Raw genomic sequence first — 21,324 nt, 5'->3', positions numbered from 1 at the left:
AGAGGATTTTTAGAAATCAAAACATTCTATGCCTGATTTAAAGGGATGCCCTAATATGATCAGTTTATTTTTTACATCATTTTCCTTATTTATTTTTTTAAAGATTTATTTATTTACTTTAGAGAGAGAGTGTGCAAGCTGGGGTTGAGGGGAGGAGCAGAGAAAAGAGAGAGAGAATCTCCAGCAGACTCCCCACCAAGCACAGAGCCCCAGGGGGCCTCCATCTCACAAACCTGAGATCATGACCTGAGCTGACATCAAGAGTCAGACACTTAACTGATTAGGCCACTTAGGTGCCCCTCATTATCCTTATTTCTAATACATCAGTGATGCATTTAAATCAATAGCACAGTATTTTATATATGTAGTAACAATATGACCAGTATTCAGAATGCTTTTAGAGAATATAGAGTGTTTTCTTATTTTTTATCTCAATTATCTTTAACCTTTGATGGCAGGTAAAATTATTATGTCTGTTTTATAGAAATTTAAGCGACAAGCTCAAGGTCATGCGTGCAGTGTGGTCTAGCCACTGCTTAGACAAAGAGAATCTAATTCCACTCTTTCCACTGTATTTGCCACTGGGAAATCCCCTCAACTAAAATCTCAATGTTCGCTTGGCCTCCATGATCTCTTTCCTTTTTTGGCTGGGAAAGACTCAGTGGACACTAAGAAAACTTTTAGGTGCATTTGGACAACATGAAAAATGATTTTGTAGTCTCTGTGCCGAGGAAGAATGCTAAAAGGGATTTTGTTCTTTTTGAAGGGATGCCCACTGCTGTATAATGTGTAGCTTGTTGATTCAGGGACTGATCTATCTCATTTTTGTTAAAGGACAACACTATTCCCTTACAATTATATGCTAATTAGTTTCTTAGACACTCCATCTGAATGGCAACTCAATGCCAATGACCTAATTGATATATCGCAAACTTCATTGTCCCAGGCCTGTATTTTACGGGCGCAGAAGGAAAGGTTTAAGTTGAGAAAGAGAAAAGCAGCCCCCGCCAGCTCGGACCTGGCCTGGCATTGTCAGCTGGGCATTGCTGTTGCTAGGAGCTGGCCTGAACCTGACCGCCAGGCCTCGCTGCCGTCCTGTTGAACAAGAAGCTCCCAGAGTACCGTCAGGCGAGGCCGCTTTGTGACCATGCAGAAGAGAGACACAAAACAAGACGGCTCTGCAATCTTGTCCACACACAACCAAAACAAGGTCACTGCGCAAACCACAGGAATACCCAACACTCCCTTATCCTGCCTGCTGTGAGTGAGCACTGCTTCTTTACCAATCACAGCTCTAGCCTGCCTTTGTACTCCTCTCCTATCTAGAACAGGATTCTAGAATTACAGAGTTCCTCCTGCTTCCTGAAAGTATCCAATCCTGAGCAAAGCTTTACTCCCTGAAACTTCCCCCAAAGTCACCTAACCCCAGCCTGATACCTGACTTAAGTTCTTTTTGACATCCTCTTAACTGAGATGGACGTGGTTCCTCATGGTGTGTGGTCTCCCTTACTGCAGTGAGCAAGAAGTCTAACGTGTTTAAATACAGATGTGTTCCTCATTGATTTTGGCGGGAGGGCACTGACAAGGTTTAGTTATTTGACTAGAGGAAAGATTTAAGTACATTGTATTCCACCATTAACCTCTTTTAGTTATACACTGTATTATCTGGGAGAAATCTGGGAATCATAGAAGGTTATCTGTGGCTTTCGTTGATAGAAGAGTTAATAGATTAACTCTATGATCTCCATAGAGACCACTCCCACCCAGGTATTGACAGTTATTTAGAACTTGCACCTTAATTCAGGGTCAATAGTAAAGATTTTGGATGGTTCTTACATCAGTTTGCAGTGGGTAAGTGCGAGCTCTACCTTGGAGCTCTTTTTAGTGTCTAGTCTACACCCCACACCTGCTATTACTAGCTGGGTGACTTTGGAAAGATATTCCACTGTTTTTGAAATGGGGATGATAGAGTAACTTAATTTATATGGATGTTGTGAGGATTGAGTGAAATGTTATGTCGTGTCGTAAGCACTCAGTATATTTTACCAATTATAATGATATTTACTCTTGTCATGACCTGGGGTGGTGTGTTAGTCAGCTCAGGTTGCCTCAACAAAATACCACAGACTGAGTGATTTAAACAGATTTCTATCTCACAGTTCTGGGGACTGGAAATCTGAGATCAAGGTGTCAACGTAGTCCGTTCTGGTGAGAGCCCACTTCCTGGCTTCTTTCTCACACTGTCCTCAAATGACAGAGAGAGAGAGAGAAGGAGAGAGAGAGAGGAAGTTTTGGGGTCTTCTCTTATAAGGGCACTAATCCCATTGTGGCAGATGGGATGGTGGACCTGCCTTCATAACCTCAACTAAGCCTAATTAACCTCTCAAATGTCCATGTCTAAATACCATCACACTGGGGGTTAGGACTTCAACATATGAATTTTTTGTGGGTGGGGGGGTTCATACAAGTAGCCTTACCTTTTATAAATTACAAATTAGCTATTTTAAAACCCAAAACCCAAATAATAATTTTTGGTGGTCAGTTCCTAATACTGAGCTGGAATATGTTTCAGCGTTAAATACAGTAAGTTCTGTGGGATAGGCCTAAAGTTTATATGGTTCAAGGTTATACTTTCTGAGTCCCTGACGGAGATTTTTCATGACCTTTCCCATCTCTACTTCCCCCAACCTCTCTGGGTTGAGGCAGAGTGGCTTTCTATCAGGCCTGGAGCACTTATCAGACTTCTCAGCTTTTGTAAGTGGTTCCACCCCCAGCTGGGCTGACTCAAAAATCAAGTGGCTCTGGATTTAACTGAAAAGATAGAATAATGCACTCCAGGTGCTTAGCAGGGATATTATCTCAAACTCCCTGCCACTTACTGTTTATTAAAAGCTCGGTTTAGAGAACTAATACTTACATATTACAACCCATTTATTCCACTACATCTTCTAAAATCCGCCCTCTATTTAAGTCGGCGCACAGGATAGCTGAGTTCTTGGATCGTATTATTTCAGCTCATGTAGGACTGCTTTTACAGGTTGTGTTCTGTCCTTGTGCCTTCAGCCTGCGCGGGCAGATGCTTCAAACTAAGGTCTTATACCACACGGTGCTAAATCCCGTGACTCGTGTCCAGGAAAGTAGTGGGTGCTCGGTAAGAATTTGTCACGTGAATGAGTAAACGAATGAATAAACTAGTGAATAAATAACTCTGTAAGTTCACCTCAGGATATTTGGTATTCATTACTGTTCGTTACATTACATTTATTAGGATGTTGAGGGAAGTTTCACACAGGACTCAGTACTAAGAGTAGAGGCATTTTACCAATATTTTTTACATTTAAAAAAAATTAACACATAGTAAAATATACTTCTGGGGGTGTACAGTCAGCAGGATGCAAGGTCAGTACGTATACAGTAAAATTTTAGTATCTGTTTTCAGTAACCATCACCACAATAGGATAGGACACTTCCATCACCCCCCAGAACTCCTTTAGGCTCCCACTTTATAGTCCTACCTCTCCGCCATCTCGTTAATCCCCAACCACCAGTCGGTTCTCAGGCACTGCAGTTTTGTCTTTTGGACAATGTCATATAAATAGAATCATACAATATGGAACCTTCTGAGATGGCTTCTTTCAATCAGCATCACGCCTTTGGGATCAGCCAGGTTGCTGTCTGCATCACTGATTTCCTTTTGTCTTCTGGCTGAGGAGTACCCCGTGCTATGGCCGTGACATTGTTGATCTCCTCACCCATTGCAGGACATGGGGGTGGTTTTCAGTTTTTAGCTATCAGAAATAAAGCTGCTGTGACCATTGATGTAGCATTTTTTTGCGCGGACATGTTTTTGTTTCTTGGAGGCAAGAGCTAGGAGTGAGAACGTGGGCGCCATAGGGGAAGGGTATGTTTACCTTCCTAATAAACGGCGCCACTGTTTTGTAGAGCGGTTGTGCTGTTTTGCATTCCCACCAGCAATGTCTGAGAGCTCCCGCCGCCCTGCGTGCTTGCCAGCCCTTCACACTGTCAGTAAGTTTTGTTTTGGACATTCTAATAGATGTGTTCTAAATCTCATCACCGTTCTCCTTGGCAGCGCTGTAGTGGCTAACGATGTCCGGGGTCTTCTCGGGCTGATCGCCTTCTGTATATCCTCCTTTACGAGGCCCTCAAATCTTTTGCTCATTTAAAAAAAACCCTCGGGATTGTGTATTTTCCTACCGTTGAGTTTTGAAAGTTCTTGACATATTTTGGGTAAAAGTTCTTTGTTGAAAACGTGATTTGCAAATATTTTCTCGCAGTCTGTGCCTTGTCTTTCCTTGTGTTAATGGCATCTTTCACAGAGCAAACACTCTGATTTCTGATTTGGTCCGATTTACTGTTTTTTTTTCTATTATATCTAAGAAGTTTTGCCCCTTTTTGCTTTTGCCATAAAAAACATCACAAATTTTCTCATTTTTGTCTGAAAGTTTTATAGTTTTGACTCTATATTTAAGTCTGAAATTGTTTTGAGTTAATTTTTGCAGAAGGGGTAAAACTTTTGGTTGAGAATCTTTTTTTTTTTTTTCGTATGAATGACCAATTGCTCTGTACCGTTTGTTGAAAAGACTATCATTCCTCCATTGAGTAACATTTGCATATGTCAAAAACGAACTGGTCATATTTGTATGATTTTATTTATGAATTCTCTATTCTGTTCCATTGATCTCTATGTCTACCCTTTGCCCAATATCACACTGCTTGGTACTATAAGTTTATAGTAAGGCTTAAAATAGGGTGGTGGGATTATTCCAACTTTATTCTTAGTTTTCAAAATTGCATCAACTATTTTAATTCCTTTGTTTTTCATATAAATTTTAGAATTAGCTTGTCTGTATCTACCAAAAATCCTGCGAAAATTCTGGCTAAAATTATGTTAAATCTAGTTTAGAGAGAATTGGTATCTTAAAAATATGGTGTTCTCCAGTCCATAAACATGATATGACTATTTATCAAGGTCTTCTTTGATATATTTTGTCAGCATTTTGTAATTTTCGGTATACAAATTCTATATATGTTTGGTTAGATTTATGCCTAAATATTTCATATTGGTGGAGCTATTACAAATGGTATTTCTAAGAGATTTCATTTTCTAATCGTTTATTACTAATATAAATATGATTGATCTTAGTGTGTTGACTTTGTATCCTACAGCCTTGCTAAACTCGTATATTTGTCTTAGGAGATTTATTGTAGATTCTTTGGGATTTTCTATGCAGACAGTCATGTCATCTATCAATAGAGAGATATTCTCTCTCTCTTTCCAGGCTGTATGTGTTTTAGTTTTTGTTCTTGCCTCATTGTCCTAAGAATTCCAGTGCAATTTTGAATCGAAGTGATAAGATGGACTTTCTGTGTTGTTCCTTATCTTAGGAGGGCAGTATTTAGACTTTCACTATTCGGTATGGTGTTAGCTGTGAATTTCTTGTTGATGTCCTTTATCAGTCTGAGGAAGTTCTCTTCTGTTCCTAGGTTGCTTAGAGTTTTTATCACCATGGGCACTGAATTTTGTCAAATGTCTTCTCTGCATCAATTGATACGAACATACGCTTTTCCTTCCATAGGGAGTTAAAATATTGTAGATACATTGACTGATTTTCAACTGTTAAATCAGCTTTGCATTTGTTGCGATGTGTCATAGTTTTTATATATTGCTGGATTTGATGTACTGATATTTTGTTGAGGATTTTTGCATCCGTGGTTGTCTCTCTTATTCAGTCTTTTGCTTTCAGTATGAGAGTAATGCTGGTTTTATGAAATGATTTGTAAGTGTTTCTTTCTCTTCCATTATCTGGAAAAGATTGTTTAGAACTGATGTTACTTCTTTTTTTAAATGTTTGTTAGAATTCACCCGTGCAACCATATGTATGTAGAGATATTTTTCTGGAGGATTCTAGAATAAACTAAATTCTTTTAAATTTGTTGAAGATTTTATAATGATCTGGAATATGGTCTATCTTGCTATATCTGTGGGCATTTAAAAATAATGTGTATTCTGCTGTTACCAGGAGGAGTATTCTATAAATGTGTTCCCATATTTTGGCCTCCATGGTTTCTAATGAGAAATACATAGTAATTAAAATCATTGTTCTCATATAAGCAATGCATCCTTTTTCTCTGGATGCTTTCAAGATATCTTCTTTGTGCTTAGTGTTCAGCAGTTTGATTATAATGTGTCTGGGCATGAAGTTATTTATATTTATCCTTTTTGGGGTTCACTGTACTTTGTGTATTTCATAAAATTTGGAAAGTTTTCATCCATTGTTCTATTTTAAATATTTTGTTCTACATTATGTTCTTTCCTTTTATTCTGGACTTCTTTTGACATAAATATTAGATCTTTTGGTATTGTCCCATAGGTCCTTTAGGCTGTATTCATTTTTTCAAAAACAGGTTTCCTCTGCGGTGTTCGAACTGGATAATTTCTACTGATCTACTTTCAATTTCATTGACTCTTCCCTCTGTCATCTCCATTGCTATTAAGCCCATACGGTAACTTTTATTTTGGGTGCTATGTTTTCTCAGTCCTAAAATTTCTATCTCGTTCTTCTTTCAATCTTCCATTTTCTTTGCCAAAATTTTCTAACTCTGTTTCAACTGTGTTTACAATTTCTTATTGGTGCATTTTTATAGTAGCTGCTTTCAAGTCTTTGTCAGATAATTTCAGCGTGTATGTCACCTTGGTGGTGACATCTGTTTATTTCCTTTTCCCACGTGAGTTGAGATTTTCTTGGTTCTTCATATACTGAGTAGATTTGGATTATATCCTGGACATTCTGAATATTGTGAAACTGTACATATTGCTTAAATCTAAGGGAAAGTCTTGGCGTTTTTGTTTTAGCCAGGAATCAGCCCAGTTGGGTTTAGGCTGCCCATTTTCACCAGTCCTCTGTTGGACGTGGTTAAATATTCTCCCATTTTCAAAGCCTTTTCAGTGCCATTCATATCGGTCTCACATGTGTATCACCCAGTGGCTAATTCTGGGTCCTGGGTGGTGGTCTATATCTTGGTTCAGCTCTTAAAGTTTTTACTATGCTGTTTAGGATAAGATCCACCCATGTCCAGCTCCAGGTGAGTCTCAGTGGTCATAAATTACCTTATGGAACCAGTTTCCTGAGTTCTTCCATCTCAGTGACCTCCTTGGTGCTTTCCACTTCTTTAGAGATATTCTTTTCAGTCTTTCAGTCAGGAACTTAGGTCTTTACCACACACTGCCACGCACTCCCATGACTGTGCTTGTATCTGGGGCCAAGAGGTGGAAGGAAAGGAAGAGAAAAAAAAAAAAAACAATAGAGGTTTACCGCATTCTTTTGGGACCACAGCTCCTCCAATTAGGGAAGAAACTTCCTTCCACAGAGTTTTGGATGTGTGCTCTTCTGGATGCTGCTGCTGTTGGTACCAGCAGACTTCCTTCCCACTCCCTGAGCTGAACTAGTGGTCTCTTCTGGGGGCTCTCTCTGTTCTCATTGCTACCTGCCTCTTCCAGTGTTTCCTTCAAGTCCTGGCTGGAGCTACTGGAGAAAAACAATGGTAAACTCACTATCAGTGTAGCAATACTTTGGATTTTGGTCTGCTTTCCTAATATATCTGCTACTTTTCTATATACTTAATAAATCTGCTTTCCTGATATTCCTGCTACCTTTCAAAGTCTTTAAATAGCTGCTCCCTGCATTCTGTCCAGATTTATAGCTGCATATTCAGTGGGAGAGACAGGGTGGTGAGAGTTACTCCATTTTGCCTAGAACTGAACCCTCTTGTGGTTTGTTTTTATATTCTGAACATAGTGACCCATGTAAGTAACAGTTTCTCTTTCCTCATCTCTCAGAACGTTTAGTGCCAAGTTTGGGCTAAGCTATCCCCACCCTCCCATTACTCTGTGGTGTTTTGAATCCTTAGCCAATTGTCATGTCTCAGAAATTTGAGAAAGTTTTAGGGAATCTAGGTAAACAACTCCATCTCCTAAACCTCGCCTTTCTCCTGTGATCCCCCTTGAATCTTAAGTGTGTGTATGTGTGTGTGTTTTACACTCTGAAGAATCTTGTTATCTAGCTAGGATGAAAGGGCAAAAATGTGATTCATTCTTAGAAGATTACTCAGTTTTCTGAATACAATACGGTATTCAATGCGTTCATGCTAATGCTCGTGGTGTTTTTCCTATGTAGAATGCTTTTGCAATCTTTTAAGACTGGAAAACTCCTATTCACGCTGCAAAGGCCTTGGGAACAAATTTTTATGTTTTTCACTTTCTTTAACCGGTCTGCCCCAGGTACAGCTGGTTGCCTCTTTTTTTATGCTTCAAGAAAGCATCATTCACCTACCAGCATTTTTATGCTGTGGTATATTTCACTATTGTTTCCAACTACCTAGTCTTCCTTCTGTACGAATATCATACATCTCCACCCTTGCCATGACTCTAAGTAGGAGTATGTCCCATACTCAGGATGAACCATGTGACTTTCTTTGGCTGATGGAATGCATGTGGACGTGATTTATGCCCTTGCAAACAGCAGCTTACGTATGCTGTGCGATTTGGTTCCGCCTTTTGCTCTTGCGGTCTGCCATGAGAACAGGACCTTGATAGGGGCTCTCCTCTCAGCCTGTGTCATGTCTCAGAGTGAGAACACACAAAGAACAAAGACAGAGCCCCAGCTGACCTGTAGACTCATAAGTGAGAAATAAATACTTGGTTTTGAATAAGCCACTGGGATTTTTCAGGTTTTCTTTAAAAATATATTATTACTTCACCAAATCTGACTAGAAATGTCCTATTTCCCCAGCTGGACTGGTCTATAGGGTCAGAAATTCCCGGGGCAGAGCTGGAAATGTAAGAGGACTTCATGGAAAACAGGCAACCGAAAGACCAAAGAAGACAATGGAACCAATGAAGATTTCACAATAGGAGGCCCTGGGACCCCTGGTGCTTCCAGCCTGGGGTCTTCCAACCCTCCTGGGGCAAGTTAGATCAGACAGACTGGGTCAAGTCCGGTCTGAATATATACTTTGGAGTGGCACACTGATTTTTGTTTTTTTGTGCCTTTTTTTTCCCCGCCTTTTTCTTCCCTGATTCCAATTGAATCCAGAAGTAGCCAAGTATAATTCACAAAGGCATATACAAATATAACCTATACTTTAGTGGCATTTGATCCAGGAATCAGATGGCTTAAGTCAACTCAGATTCTGATAAGCTGGATGACCTTGAGCAAATCACTAATTTCTCTTTTCATTCTCATTTCTATTATCCATAAAAAGGAAGGGGGATAAGGGTGAATAAGAGTTGGATTACCCATTTTCAAAGGTCTCTTTTTTAGTGTAATCACGTTCTGGTTTCTTTTTCTTTTCTTTTTTTTTACACTTTTCCTTTAGTTTGCATGCTGACACAGTTTAGTGTACTCACAGAAGGGCCCAAGTCATCATATGGAAGGCTCCTGCATAAAAATCCCATTTCAAGTATTTGGCATATGATTAGAGTGAAGACCCGCAGATTGCATCACTAAACAGAATCCCCAGTAGCTCAGTGGTTTGGGCGCCTGCCAGGCCGGGAGCGAGCATCTCGGCATCTCGTCATCTCGTCTGTAAGCTGCCTTCTCAGCTTCCTCCCCAGCTCCGCGTGGCCTCTGCCTGCCACTCTCAGCTCCCAGCCTGGTGGTTTCTTTGTCCTGGCCCTGGCCCTGGCCAGGACTAATCGTGATTCACTCTTTGCTGCCTGCTGCCTCTACTACTCTGAATGGAAGGCAAAGAGACTGTATGTTTGGCTTCTTATCCGCCACTGATGAAAAGTGCTGCTGGTCCTCACTGTCCACAGGCCTCAGAGTTGTGCACAAAGGCTCACAGAACCACTGAGCTGGAATGGACATCGCTCAGCTCAATCAATTCAGACAGGAGACGTCAAAACCTGGAGATTGTCAATCTTACATACTTACTCAATGCAGTCCCAGAGCTAACTACAGGCAGCGTTGGAGATAAAACTGGCTCTATGTACCCCCACACCATGTTAATGTGCTAAAGATTGAAGCTTCGGGAATCTAAGGACAAAATAAACTATATGATAAAATGCAAAATGTTCCCTAAATTTTACTGGGTTAGAAGCAGAAGAGTGATCTGGTAGTTTGGTTTCTTTCTCCCTAGTTCTTATTCTTCTCTGCCCTTAAACATTAATTTTGGTCAGAGCACTCAATAACAAGCCATCTTTAAAAAGCAGATCATCAGCTTTTAAATAGCAACGACTAAATACTACGACTACCAAGGAGGGGAAGAAGGAGGAGCAGGCAGAGGAGGAGAGGAGAAGGAAAGAAGAGGAGTAGAGGGGGAGGAGGGGAGAGGAGGAGGACAGAAGGAAGAAGAAGAGGAAGAAAAGAAGAAAGAAGAGGGGGAAAAAGAAAGCACAGCAAAAAACCCAGTAGGCTGTTGGCTTTATGAGGATCACGAGACAACTGACAAATCACTCAGCCCCCAAGCCTCAGCTACTCCAGTTATCAGTTATGTATCATAATTCATGCTTGTAACATCCTTTGAAATATTCAGATAAAAGACTCTAAAGGGACAAAATAATTAAGATGATTAGTTACAGCAGAAAAAAGTTGAGGTTGATGTTCTGTGTAGTGTCTTTCATATTCCGTTATTTTTAGTTCTTATCCTCCTGATTGCAGCTACGTGAGATGGACTAAGAGACGTAGATAGGGTAGACCCGGTAGCAGGGGCAAAAACCTCGCCCCGGCTCAGCATCTGTCATGGGCTTTTCCTGCACTGCCTTCGTCAACATTTCTAACAAGCCCCTCACAGAAGGAAAGGTAAGGAAACTGGGCTCAGTGAGGAGACATTTCTCAAAATCATACATGACCCAGACTTGCACACAGACCTTTCTCGCTCCAAAATCTGTGCCCTTGAGATAGGTGCATTTTTTCTCTTGCTTTGCACACATGTCTTAAAGGTAAGTAGGACAAGGGGCGTGTAGTGAGGCAGGAAGGATATGTATACAAGATCGTGCGGCCCTCTGTGCACGTGTATTCATTCTCCGTTGCGGGCATTGCTTGGCGATCGGTCTTGAGGTGCCGTGGGTTAGAGACGAAGCTGAAACTGTCGCCAACCTCGAGGTCCTGTGAGGGGAGGCAGACACTAGACAATCTCAGGAGACTATTCCAAGTACTCAGATAGATGTGAACAGAGCCGTGCTGGCTCTGAAATATTTATGAAGAGGGGTGATTTGGGACGGTCCGTTGGCTGTAAATGTCCCCGCCTCTGAACATTCCCACCTCCTTCTGTGTCCTGTCTTATGTTGCAAAAGGCTAGAAAGCTTGAGTCTCATTTCCCCAGACTCTCTTGGAGCTAATATTCTCTGTGTTAGATAGGTGCTATCTATCGCGACTTGGAAAGGAGACGAGAGGCCGAAGCCATGTACGCGTCCGCGAGGCTCAGAGTCGCGAATGTTGAGGGGCAGTTACAGCAGCCGAAACCAGTCTGTCGCTCGCTTTGTGGGATTCGTAAGACAGTTGTAGTGCCTGCAGCAGTGGGGTTGAAGGCAGGGTCTGCCTGACCCCTATGGTAGAGTGTTCTTGAACCCGGTAGTTCCATGGACACCCCCTGGCTCCTTCTCCTACAGCCCTTCCAACAATTTTATCAGCACTTAATTCTTGTCATCAATCCCTTTCTCATTTATGTACATAGAATAGGATATATTTCCTGCCCTCATGCCTGACAGATATAAAGAGGTTTAGGGAGAGGAACTGGTTGCTTTGAACCCATTCCTCGGGACTTAACCTGGAGAAGTCGTTTGCATGGCAAGCACCTTGTGTTTCTGTAATTGTGTGTTTATTTTGATTGGCTTAGGGCGGAGAAGCACATCAACTTCGAGAGACTGTAAAAGCCACCCCAAACAATCCCTGCGCTATCTCCCTAGTCTCTGTAAACTACAGAGACTAATAAAGGAACTGATAAGGTAATAGTAAGTCTGGTCCCTGAGAATGGGATCGGGAGGTAGGGAGGCTCGTCAGGGAAGACCCTACGGACTACGGCTCTGGGAGATGGTGGCCGTTTGCCCGCAGATGTGGGGAAGGCAGGGTATGTCGGGTAGAGGAGTGCAAGGCTCAAAGCCTGAAGTACAAGAAGACGTCGGGCATCTTCAGAACCGCACATCGCTCCGTGTGACGAAGTACAAGGGGTTGGCAGAGGGACACCTGGACAGGTCCTCACTGGTCAAACCTGCAGGTCAGGCACACCTCCCCACAGAGTCTGCGACGGGTCCTGCAGGCCGTGGGGACATTTTGATCGGTTTTCAGCCAGGAAGAGACATGGTTGGTTTGAATTTGGGGAGGAACATTCTGGCAGCAGCTGTGAGGATGGAGAATGATAGGGGGGCAGGGGTGGGGGGGGTGGGCAGGAGGACACTTGGGAACTCCAGGGAGAGAAGATGTGAGATGGCAGAAGCCTCGTTCCCATGGGCTGAGGAGTGCAGACTGAGGTGGTGTCACCCGGAGCTCACGCTAGCACCCAGAGAAGCTCAGTTGGGAAGTAGAAGTGGGGGCCGTAAATAGAAGGCTGCAGGGGCGAGAGCACTTTTTGTTTGTTTATTCAGTGTGGGACTTTACAAGCTTATAGAAGAAAGAAGGAAAGAACTAGAAATACAAGAGAGGCAAGTTTATTTGTATATTTTTTATGAAGTTTATTTATTTTTAATTTTTTTTAAAGTAGGCTCTGTGCCCAATGTGGGGCTCGAACTCATCACCCTGAGATCGAGTCACGTGCTGTACTGACTAAGCCAGCCTGGCGCCCCTTTTATGAGGTTTAAATAAATGTCCATACTATACGGAAATAAAGCCTAGATTTTTCTAATTATAAAAAATCAAAACCATAACATACTAGAAAATAATATAGGGAGTAAGGTTTATAATCCTTTGATGGAGAAGTGTGGTAGACAGAATCAAAGCCCACAGTAAAAGATGTCCATGTCCTACTTTTTGAAGCCTAGTAACGTGTGACCTTACTAACCAGATGATTTTGCAGATTGATTAAAGTAGGGATGTTTAATTAATGGAGATGCATAGATTATTCTGGGTTATCTGGTGGGTGCAATGTAATCGCGAGGGTCTTAATCAGTGGGAAGCAGGAGGGTCAGCATCAGTGACAGAGATGGGAGATTTGTTAAAGGAAGTAGGTGAGGGAGAGAGATTTGAAAATGCTCCACCACTAGATTTATAGATGAAGGAGCATAGGTGATGAGCCAAAAATGCAGGCAGCCTCAAGCTGGAACGGGAGAGGGAATAGATTCTGCCCTAGGACCTGCGGAAGACATGCCGCCTGCCAACACCTTGAGCGTAAGACTTCCGAGCTCTAGAACGGCACGCTCATAATTGTGTTTGTCGTAAACCACAGGTTTGTGGTGAGTTGTTACAGCAGCACAGAAAGCTAAGATAAGCAGGTATGAGGTGGAAACCAGGAGACAAAGGGGGGAAAGGATATTCTTGATTACATCACATATTTAACTCTTTGTATTAGTTTCAGATCACAGGCCTGCTAAAAAGCAATCGAAACCGAGAAAGGTTACACAAAAGGCAATGAATGTGCAGACAACAAAAGGTTAACAGCAAAGCTATGGAAAGCATGCTCAAATCAGTATAAAGAGACTAATCCAATAGAAAGTGAGCAAAGAAAAATAAATCGGTAGTGTCAGAAGAAATCCAAAAATCATAGGTAAAAATGTGTTGCTAAGAAATGCAAATTAAAACATTGAAATAACCTTTCTTCATCTGGACAAGCAGCAGTGATTCATTAGACGCTTAGCACTGGCCAGGGTGTAGAGACGAGGCATCGCCATGAATTCTAGGTGAGGTTATAATTGGTCAAAGCTTTCTGGAAGGTAATTTGGCAGCTATTACTTAAATGGTAACTGTATATACTCTAATGTAGTGATTCCATTTCTAGGATTTCATTCTTTGGAATTGCTGACTCAAGCAAACAGATATGCAGATAAGAATGTTTATCGTAGCAACGTTCGTACAGAAAAAAGTGGAAATAACCTACCATGAGTATAATTAGGAGATAGTTTGAAAGGTGCTTGCTGTATTCAAGTAATGGATTACTGTGTTTCCTTTTAAAAGGTTGAGGTAACTAGGAACAAATATTTATAATACACTGACAAGTGACCAAAGTTAGTTGCAGAATAATATGTACATTTTGATTCTATTATAAAAATGTGTACATGTGTCTTATGTGCATTTGTTAATTTGTTAATTACATGCATATATAATTTGTATCAGTGCAGGCATAGGAAAAATGGATCAGAATTTATAAGCAAACAGTTTAACAGAGGAAGGGATGTGACTACAGGAGACTTGTACCTTCTGATCTATTTATTTCTCTATCATTTGAATCTTTTTTTTACATGTGCTTCTTTACTCAGGAATAAAAAACTCATAAAACATAGTGTATTTCTGGGAGAAGTTTAATGACTCTTAAGCGACTCATAATTGGGCATAGTGGAACACATTTTTCTCTTGGTAACAAATGACCAATCTGGTTACATGTGGAAAAAAGAATCTAGCAAATTATTATTTTTGCAGAGTAGACAGCAAATAACTACTTGTTGGGTGAATAAATGAGTAAGTAGAAATAAATTGATATGTTTTGTTAGCTAAGAAAGGAGAGGCTCTATAAATCTCTGAGAGAAACTAACAATCATTTCTTTGATGCTTCTTGAGGAGAGAGAGGTGTTCAAATATCTCTCCAATTCTTTCTTCCTTCCTGCAGTTCCTGAAGCTATTCTCAGTGTCCTGACATTGATTTGGAATTTCCATATAATGCAAGCTATAAACATAACCTATCAGGGAATTGAAGCATAATGTTTCGTATTGCTAAGGAAATTATTTCAAGAAGAAATTCTGGAGGAAATCATCTTTGGAGTCAAATATTCTGAATTATGTGAACCAAGTAACAGCAACTATATTAAGTGAGGTTTTGAAAGGCATTTAAAAAGCTCTCATTTAAAATATGATTACAGTTAATTGCATGGCACTATTTAAAAAAAATAAGATCAATCTCAACAGTTAAAAAACGATTTTGGCCATTAGCGACATCATGAAGGTGAGTGAGGCTGAACATTCATATAACCCATTGCAAATGGACAAATGGAATCCGGAGATTGAAGTTTGCTGTATGTCTGAGGAGGACTTAACAAGATTAGACCTTACAGTTGAAGTTTTATAACTGTTGTCTATTCACATGGCCTCCAGAATGCCCCCCACCCCGATCCCTGCCAACAGTTTTTGGCCACAGTTGGACAAGCATAGATGCCTGGTTCATTCAGCACCTCTATCCAGGGAAATTGGAAATGGATTCAGAAAGGCTAGTTTTTCTCTAGATTTGAGTAGAACTGTAACATCTAAAGTCAGGAGTGGTGGTTCCTATTTCTCTATGTGGATGGAGAGTAGAGAGAGCCTACAGGGAGGGAAAAGGGGAGGAGAAGAAGAAGAAGGGGAGGGGAAGGAGAAGGGAGAGGAAGAGGAGGAAGAAGAGGAGAGCTGTGGGGGATGGGGGGGGAGGGGGACCAGATATGGAAGAGGAAGCAGTGACAAGAGACCGTAAGCAGGAGAGTACTTCCCGGGGTCCTGAAGGATTCACTGTTCGGTTTTTTCCTTAGGTCCAGATTTAATTCGTATAACCATTTCCACCTTTTCCCTCAAGCTACTTTGGTATGATTCCCGCAACCTGCAAGGAAAGAATACTAAACAGCACTATCAAGAGAAAACAGGAGTGTCTTTTGTCCGGTATTATTTCAAATAAGTCTGGAATTCAAACTCCCTAGATTGCCAGAGCCCACCTGCACCTGCTGAGATCTGTGTCTCATTTCTGGACTCTTCAGTTGAGTAATTGTGGAGTCCCCCTCTTCAGCCTTAGATCACTTCAGTTGTTCCACTTTACCATTTGGGTTTCTTCTGAAAGCAGGGGTTGGCAGACTGCCTTGGGGGAGTCCCCTCATTACCCAGGCTCGACCTTCTTCCATCACTCCTGACCATAAGTGCACACCCTGCAGAACCGTAGCTGGCAGGGGCCTTAGCAATGAGCTGGTGCAAGCCCCTCATTTAATAGATAAGAAAACGGAGTTTCTGAGGGATGAAGAGGCTTATTTGACATTACATGATAAATCTGTAGCAAAACCAGGACCAGAACCATCCAACATTAGACTGTTCCCCAAGCACTAGCGGCTGAATTGAGCATCTGTACTGGGCCACAGCCAAGGGGAAAAAAACAAAGCTGTGGGGAAATGGTGATAAATTTCGAGACAAAAAGCAATTTTCATCAGTTCTCGTCTTCTTGGGAGGTGGCTGAGAGTTCGTGTTCTCTCTCACAAAGCACTCAGCTCTGCTCCCACAGCAAAAATCATATTCAACTTTTCATGGCCTTGATTTTTAGGGCCAGGATAGTAAATAAGAGGAGAGCTTTGAGCTTAATTGGAACTTCTTTTGTAAAACAGAATGGAAGGGTCACTTAAATGTCAAAACATTTTCTAGTGATCTGGGCAACTTACCTTCCTGAAAGCAATTGCCCAATTTTTCACCGTGACATTTGCATTGTAGGAAGGCTTACGAGGAATTAGAAATCACACCAGGCCAGGTTTTCATCCTCTGCAGCAGTGAAAGTAGGGAATTCCCACAGAGGTTTTGGAAATTTTTTTTTTTTGGTGTTTCTTTCAATCACGTCTGGCCTTAATCTTGGTTTCCAAGCTATTTCATGAGCCATACTTTTTCTATGTAGAAATTGCTGTCACTAAATCACTTCGGAGTCCAAATTCCAACAAATTACTGAGACAAATTTATTAATCTTAAAGCAGTCAAATGAAGATTCATTCTCAACAAAATTAATAATCTAACATCAAAACCGTATTCACGGAGCTGTTTTGGTGGGTGGTAACGTACGCAGTATTCATTTTGTTATTTTAACTGGTGGTCACTGGCATGCACTTCTAATTAATCACCCCCTGTCTTGTGTATTGGAAGAGAACAGTGAATTTAGCTGAACTCTGTTTCAGAACTTAATTGTTCAGGGCTATGGTATTTTGAGATCTGAAGTTTAGCTTGCTTGGTAAAAAATAGTTAAAGTGAATTCATAGTTCATCCAAGGTGTCAGGGAAAACAGGTAAAATGCTTACCTCATTCCCTCATTCCCTTGTCAGGGCAGCCCCGTAGGGCAGGCGTTATTTCCCACTCTTATACTCCTTTTATAGTTGAGACAAGAGGGACTCAGGGCAGTTGAGGAAGTTAAGATCCTGCAGCTTCTTTCTGGATGAGCTGGAACGTCCTCCTAAGTTTTTTTGACTCTGTAGCCGATGCTGTCTTCTCTGCCAGGATGCATCCAACAACCGGTCCGCAGCAGTTTATTTATTCGTTAATTAACTTACTCATTGACAGTTCATGGAGTCCCTACAATACTGGGATCAGATCGGTCTGGCAGTACCGAGATGAATAAGACCAAGACCCTACCCTGGGGGTGGGAGGTGGAGGTGGTTACACATGGAAACAGATGATCACCAAACTATGGGGCCACCTCTGTCACCGGGCTATAGACACAAAGTAACCCTTATGAGGACCGTTTCATTTGCTAATACATTTTACTTATTTCTCCACTAAAGTCATATTGTTGGTATTCTTTGAGTTGCTTTGGGTAATTCAAAAGAGTAGAACTGACTTTATTTTAATAGCCTTTTGCAAGTAGCCCAACATTAGGTTTTACCTTATTTATCTTGTTGATTTCTGAGCCAGGGATTTTGTAAAAGATACAGCAAGCCAGGCGGACATGTCATCCCAGGGATGACTTAGGTTAAGAGGATAGTCGAGAGACCTTTTCTCTCTTTCAGGAAGCTGGGCAATCAACACCCTTGTTGCATCACTACTTTTCCGTGTGTGTTATTCTTGCAAACATTTTCCTTTGAAATCCCTTAAGATATAACTTTGAAAACCAATATTTTCTTGAGTTTTATGTTTCTTTTCCCCCAGAACATTTATTGAGCTCCTACTAGCTTTTAGCTACTGCTAGAAGCATTGGTATATGCAAAGGAGGAAAATTTATTTGAAGGAAGCCCGTTTTCACTCATTACAACAAGTGATTTCATCCTCTATAAATTGGGAGATAAGAGCTGCCGGGCATATTCATCAGGGCCGCACTTGGGATCAAATGAGGTAATGATATGCAAAATTATTTTGGGAATTCTATCTGATAAATATTATAGCTCTTGTAAAGATAAACTTATGTGTTCCAAAGTATATAGTTCATAAATTGCAAAGCCGTTGTGTGTGGTTTGATGGACCAAAAGATGTCATTTTTGGCAAATTCTAATTGATCAGACATCTTACTGGTGTGAATGACTTCCTCAAAGACATTTGTTTTATGAGTCTAGGTATTGAACTTTCTCATAGCAGTTTTTAAAGCACATCTATTTGAATGGGCTTCTGTTTTCTATAATGCTTCTGATTCAGCGCAACTAGAAACCAGTTTGATCATCGTTCATTTGGTCTTCCTAAAACTCTAGTACATATCAGATGACAACAAAAATAAGCGAAAGCTTTCGGCACCACCAAATTAAAAGTGTAAAAGCTTTGTAAAGCCAGGAATTTAACTTTTCACAAAGATGGGCCCCCTGGCTGTGGGAATAACTCTGATCAACAGGGTTGTCACAGTCCCAGACCTGTCGTACTGTACTTAAATGCTGCTACAATTTGTTCTAGAAAGTGCATCAGAATCAAATGATTAAATCTGAGCCTTGGCTGCTGTGAAAGTTTCAAACAACCATATAAAAGGAGACAGGCTTGTGTTGTCAGCACCTACAAGTACAGCACAAATGTGCTGAAGGAGTGGGTAATTAATGATCTCAGAGATTGGGGGGCTGAGCCAAGAATGGTTCAGGGTGGGGCTGCTTCCTCCTCGCTGGAGCTGGCTGGTGTTAGTGGAAGTTACTGCTGGAGCTGTGGATTGCCTCTGGGAGCGTGTCAATACCTCTTTCTAATTCAAGTTACTATTTCCAAAGGCTATAAAGGAGAGTCCATTTGGTATGGGCTGCCTGGAAAAATAAAGTAAAACACCCAGTGGGCAATTGGTATTATAAAATTATTGCATAGAAAGCATCTAAGAATGAAGAGAGAAACGGGGCAGGGGAAACCTATTCTTCTATTTCCAGATAAATGGCAGAATCTGGCAATAAAGTTTTATTGCTCATGAAGTAAGAGTGCTTTGATATAAGAGTTCTAAGGAGGCTTAGAATGCTACAGATGAATTCTTTAAACCACAAGCACCATCCGTGAGAACGCATAGGGGGCAGGCATTGAGGGAAGGAAGGGAGGGGAATAGTGGGAAGTTAGGTTTGGGGATCAGCTCTCCTACTCATCCTGCAACAGCTAACTTTGCTTCCAAACCTTTTTGTTTGAGATTTTCATTTTGCCATCATATTATTTGTAAAGTGCAAAGATCTTTTTTTCCCCTTAGTATTCTTAGATTTATAGGCATGTGTTTTGTTTTTTTTTTTTAAGGATGGAACTTATTGATTTTACTTTATTTTCTTTCTTCTTTCAAATTTTATTTTTTAAATTTAATTTCAACTAATTAACATATAAACATATTATTTGTTTCAGAGGTACAGTTCAGTGATTCGTCAGTTGCATATAGCACCCAGTGCCCAGTACATCACATGCCCTCCTTAATGTCCATCCCCCCACCCCACTGCCCTCCAGCAACTCTCAGTTTGTTTCCTGTAGTCAAGAGTGTCTTATGGTTTGTCCTCCTCTCTGATTTTGTCTTGTTTTATTTTTCCCTGCCTTCCCCTATGATCCTCTGTGTTGTTTCTTAAATTCCACATGAGCGAGATCATATGGTTATTGTTTTTCTCTGATTGGCTTATTTCTTTTAGCAAAATACCTTCTAGTTCCATCCACATCATTGTAAATGGCAAGATTTCATTTTTTTTGGTGGCTGAGTTGCACTACTAGGTATTTACGCCTAAGATACAAATGTAGTGATCCGAAGGGGTACCTACACCCCAATGTTTATAGCGGCCATGTCCACAATAGCCAAACTATGGAAGGAGCCCAGGAGTCCATTGACAGATGAATGGATAAAGAAGATGTGGTATATATATATATATACAATGGAACACTACTCAGCCATAAAAAAATGAAATCTAGCCTTATGTTTTGTTATTGTGGATTAAGGATACTGTCTTACCTCTCTGAAGGTTTCAATTACGTTTTTTTCGAAGTTTCTATTTATTGCAATATTTTTGTTTCCCTTCAGTTATTTTTTTACTTTTTAGATGTCTTAACTTCTCTCTTTCATGTTGGAAACCTTTCCTCAAAAGCCTTATGATCCTTGGCTTCCAGTCATTTTTTAGAATGAGACAATAAAAGATTGGCAGAGTTAGAATGGCAAAAATCAAGAAGGCAGGAAACAGCAGTTGCTGGAGAGGATGTGGAGAAAGGGGATCCCTCCTACATTGTTGGTGGGGATGCAGGTTGGTGCAGCCACTCTGGAAAACAGTGTGGAGGTCCCTTAAAAAGTTAAAAATTGAGCTACCCTATGACCAGCCATTGCAATACTGGGTATTTACCCCAAAGATACAGAAGTAGTGAAGAGAAGGGCCATATGCACCCCAATGTTCATAGCAACATTGTCCACAATAGCTAAATCGTGGAAGGAACCGAGATGCCCTTCAACAGATGACTGGATTAAGAAGTTGTGGTCCATATATACAATGGAATATTACTCAGCTATCAGAAAGTATGAGTTCTCAACATTTGCTGCAACATGGACGGCACTGGAGGAGATAATGCTAAGTGAAATAAGTCAAGCAGAGAAAGACAATTATCATATGGTTTCTCTCATCTATGGAACATAAGAACTAGGAAGATCGGTAGGGGAAGAAAGGGATGAAGAAAGGGGGGGTAATCAGAAGGGGGAGTGAAGCATGGGAGACTATGGACTCTGAGAAACAAACTGAGGGCTTCAGAGGGGAGGGGGGTGGGGGAATGGGATAGACTGGTGATGGGTAGTAAGGAGGGCACATATTGCATGGTGCACTGGGTGTTATATGCAACTAATGAATCATCGAACCTTGCATCAGAAACCAGGGATGTACTGTATGGTGACTAACATAATGTAACAAAAAAACATTAAATAAATAAATAAATAAATAAATAAATAAATAAGCAAATAAGCAAATAAATAAATAAATAAATAAAAGGGTGGCAGGTAACTATGTATATAAGAAAGGCTTATCACTGAATGGCTTTTTTACTGAGGTACCTCCCCCCCCCCCCC

At 40.9% G+C, this 21,324-nt stretch overlaps 1 long non-coding RNA gene across 1 annotated transcript in view; it reads left to right on the top strand.

Annotated features, from left to right (window-relative positions):
* The window catches only part of LOC103659171, a 217,985-nt gene extending 207,625 nt beyond the window's left edge, over positions 1–10,360 (top strand). Inside the window, exon 18 of the long non-coding RNA XR_005833031.1 lies at positions 9,397–10,360. This is a non-coding gene — a long non-coding RNA (uncharacterized LOC103659171). The remainder of the gene's footprint in view (positions 1–9,396) is intronic.
* The last annotated feature ends 10,964 nt before the right edge of the window (positions 10,361–21,324 follow it).

This window comes from Ursus maritimus, unplaced genomic scaffold, assembly GCF_017311325.1.
Source record: "Ursus maritimus isolate PB19 unplaced genomic scaffold, ASM1731132v1 scaffold_10, whole genome shotgun sequence".
Classification (NCBI taxonomy): domain Eukaryota; kingdom Metazoa; phylum Chordata; class Mammalia; order Carnivora; family Ursidae; genus Ursus; species Ursus maritimus.
Note: the sequence above shows the minus strand (reverse complement) of the source record. Positions and strands in the feature narration are given on the sequence as shown.